This window comes from Oryza glaberrima, chromosome 4 (genome assembly GCF_000147395.1).
Source record: "Oryza glaberrima chromosome 4, OglaRS2, whole genome shotgun sequence".
Taxonomy (NCBI): domain Eukaryota; kingdom Viridiplantae; phylum Streptophyta; class Magnoliopsida; order Poales; family Poaceae; genus Oryza; species Oryza glaberrima.
Window position 1 is genome coordinate 10,275,102 of NC_068329.1, and position 3,718 is coordinate 10,278,819.

The following is a 3,718-nucleotide window of genomic DNA, read 5'->3' on the forward strand; positions in this document are numbered from 1 at the left end:
CATTGTACAATGAACTAATACTTCATCCTCGGAGTATTTTGCCTTGTGGGTAATGGCCTAGCTACTCCTTCCTATGTTGATTATACCATTTTTGAAAAAAAAATTAACAATGTAACAGAAGGATAAGTCATGGTAAAAAAATACTACAGTGGGCAAAATAATAATACTTAATTTGATAGGTGAAAAAGAAACTATAGTAATAGTATATAAAGTCCCAGGACCACAAAAATCTAGCCTTTACATTTTATATTTTATGATAAATTAGTGCAAAGACAAAATTCTTGTACTACGGGACAGAGGGAGCAGCTGAATTTATCCATAGATGATGTGGATGGCCTCGCCTTCTACTCTTGACTAGTGTAGCAAGGAAAATTTATACTAGTCCAAGTCTAGTTTTATTCCATAGTTGGATTGAGAAGTGTTAGGTTGGACTTGCATGCCTTTTCTTATTAACACGCGAGTTTTTTCTACACGTAGCCATCGATCAAATGGATATATACCATCTTTGTTTCTTCCTTTCTTTTTTTCTTTCATTTTTTCTACAACGGAGGCATCTGTTCTTTTCAAGGGCCTGAATCCCGCGACCCACTCACGTGGATAGGCCGAGAGTCCGGATTTGGGCCAGGTTCACGGCCTGTGTGTTAAACAGGTTCACCCTACTGATCGGTTTATAAAAACGGAATAAGTTCATCTGAGGTCCCTTAACTTGTCGACGAATCCGCTTTCCGTCCCTCAGCTGGAAAACCAAACACAACGGTCCCTTAACTATCAAAACCGGTGCAGATAAGATCCCTTGGCAGTTTTGAGGGCGGTTTTAGCTGACGTGGCGTCTACGTGGCTAATTTGACTTGGTCTTCATCTGACATGGCACTGATGTGGCGCCTACGTGGCAATTTAATATGGAAAAATAATAATACCCATGGGACCCACATGTCAGCTCCACATATAAAATAATAAAAAATGGTGGGACCCACGTGGGCTCCACATGTCATCCTCTCTTTCCCCTCTTCTCCCTATCCCTTCTCTCTCTCCGCCTGATGGAGCGGGGCGAGCGGCGGTCGGCAGAAGCGGGCGACGCGCGGGGAGGAGCTGGGCGGGCAGCGGCCGATGGCGGGTGTTGGTATTTCTTACGTTCACAGATAAATCCGCAAGCGCACGGAATACCGCTGTAGCACTTCACCTTCGGGTGACCCCAAAAGGATATCGAACTCAGGGAACGCGTATAATCTACCTAAGGCTAAGGCTATCTAAGGACAACAACTGATGGTAGGCAGGCTAGAGAGGACTTTCTATGAGTGTTAATTATCTAAGCTAAGCAAAGGTAATTTCATATCTGTTGCTTCGGGCACCGACCCCTGCTGGTCTGCCAGCGTGGTTCCGGCTATAGCTTTATGATGTATCCGAATATGGAGGATTACTGGGACGGAATTTAAGGCTGTCACCATCTGCCGCCTATCTCTGACAAATCTGTGGGAAGGTAATCTCTAACGTAGACACCACGTCTAAGTTATTAATTACTACTCTAATACTTGCGCAGGAACTTCCTTCTCTATCCAGAGTCCTAGTACTAGAGCACTTAGTACAAATACTAAACAACGAACCCGCAGAGATGGAAATCTTATTTTACTTAGACAAAGTAATTAAATAACATAAGAAAGGAACACGAATACTTACTTTATAGAAGAAGTTCTCTGAACCTGGAGCAGGGTGTATCGACAGCTCCGGTACTCCTCTGGAATTCCTCCTAAGAAGCTACACTCATCGAGGTAGAAGTCGGATGAGCGCCAAACTTCCGGGCACTCCTCTAGAGCTTCCCCTCACTCTCTACCTTATTCTAATGAACAAAAGATACAATAGAGTCTCTTGTAATTCAGCTCAAAGTTGTGTGTTGGAAATGAGAGTAGGCTCCTCCTTTTATAGGCGGGTATGACTGTTACAGCCTATGCGAAATAACCAAGCTACCCCGGAACCACCATCAGGAAGTAATCAGGGCCGTCCACGTCGAATCTCGCGATCAACAGCCTCAGAAGTGGTTCGGCCGAACCCAGGAGGGCTCCGTTGGACCTGTTTTTCCTCCTGGACACTAATTTTGAGACCCTCAGCCCATTGGCATGATGGTTGGGCCCATTTGCAGTTTTTAAATTGACTTATGGGGCCTCCAATGCGTGTAAATGTATCCTGAATGCACAGAGGTGCAGTTTGTCGCTCGACGGATGTGTTTTCTTCTCAAAATACCTGTATAAACATATTTCACCAACACTAGTGGAAATAATTAGTAATAATCCTTACCACTAAGTTGGACACCATGTTTTATTTCATTATATACCAGTATTGACGGTCAGATATTATGATTTAAGGACCGTCAAGAGCGGGCTAGGTCAGGTCCGCGGCACGTGGGGCCATAGAGCGCAGACGGCGGCGACTGCCGGCGTTGTGCAGAAGGGCGTCGGCGGCATCGGCAGGAGCATCTTCTCTGAGTACTGAAACCACGACGCCGACTCATCCTCCGCCATCGCCATCGCCATCGTCCTTTCCGGCCTCGGTGGCTTCCGCGGCGCTTGTCTGCATGACGTGGCCATTGCAGTGCTCAGATCATCAGGAAAAAGCCAAGATAAGAGAGATATTTTTCTTTTCTTTTCTCAAAAGAGATTCACCATCAGGAAGGATGATCACTTGAGCACTAGCACTATATACCAGTATGCATGCATGGACGATCAATCGATAAAGAAGAAGAAGAGAACTGAACAGTAAATTCAGGATTGGGGTGCCAAAATGTGTGGTGGGTGAGAGGGGAAACCTCCAGCCTCAGATAAAAACTATCATATCTATGAATCTATCTATCCAGTTGACTTGTTGAAACACACAGCAACAACACACAAAACCAAACAAAAGACAAGAAGTAGAAGAAAAAGAGATATGGATATAGTCATGTAGTAGTACAAAAGAAACAAGAAACTCCATCTACCTTTGCTGATTGATTCTGAATCTGGTTGTTTCAGATATATAACTGTAATCTGAAAAAAGCCTCTGCTTCCTGGTGATCAGCTCACACCTGCAGCTCTCTCTCTCTCTCTCTCTGAGCTGAGCTGAGCTGAGATGACAGGAGATGAGCTGAGCTGAGGTGTGAAGTGAGTAGAAGTAGAGAAGGAGATGCTAGTTGCAATTGCGAAAGAACAAGGGCACTGTGTCTTTTTAACAGGGCAAGATGATGCAGAAACAGCAACAGCAGAAGCAGAAGCAGCGCCGTGGGTGAACTGGAGGATTCCCTGCGGCCAGCCATTCTCCCGCAGCGCCTCCTTCTTCGCGGGGAGGGCGGCGATGGCGGCCTCCATCTCCCCCATCGTCATTCGGATTGCCGGCGGCGGCGGCGGCTAGCCCCGGCCCCGCAGCGAGGTCCGTCGCGACGCCCGATGCAGCCCTGCCCTGCTCCACTGGCCAGCCGCTCCGTCCCGCCCGTCGCCCGCTTTTGCCAGCCGCCTCTCGCTCTGCTCCATCGGTCGGAGAGAGAGAACGGATAGAGAGGAGGGGAGAGAGAGAATAGAGAGAGGAGGGAGGAGTGAGGATGACATGTGGGGCTCACGCAGGTCCCACGATTTTTTTTATTATTTCGTGTGTGAAACTGACATGCGGGTTCCACAGGTTTTATTATTTTTTTGATCGAATTGCCACATAAGCGTCGCGTCAGATGAAGACCGAGTCAAATTAGCCACGTAGATGT

The 3,718-nt window shown here is 46.9% G+C and overlaps 1 pseudogene; it reads right to left on the reverse strand.

The window, feature by feature from the left end:
- Nucleotides 1-2,378: 2,378 nt before the first annotated feature.
- On the reverse strand, nt 2,379-3,415 carry LOC127769771 (uncharacterized; annotated as a pseudogene).
- Nucleotides 3,416-3,718: the final 303 nt, after the last annotated feature.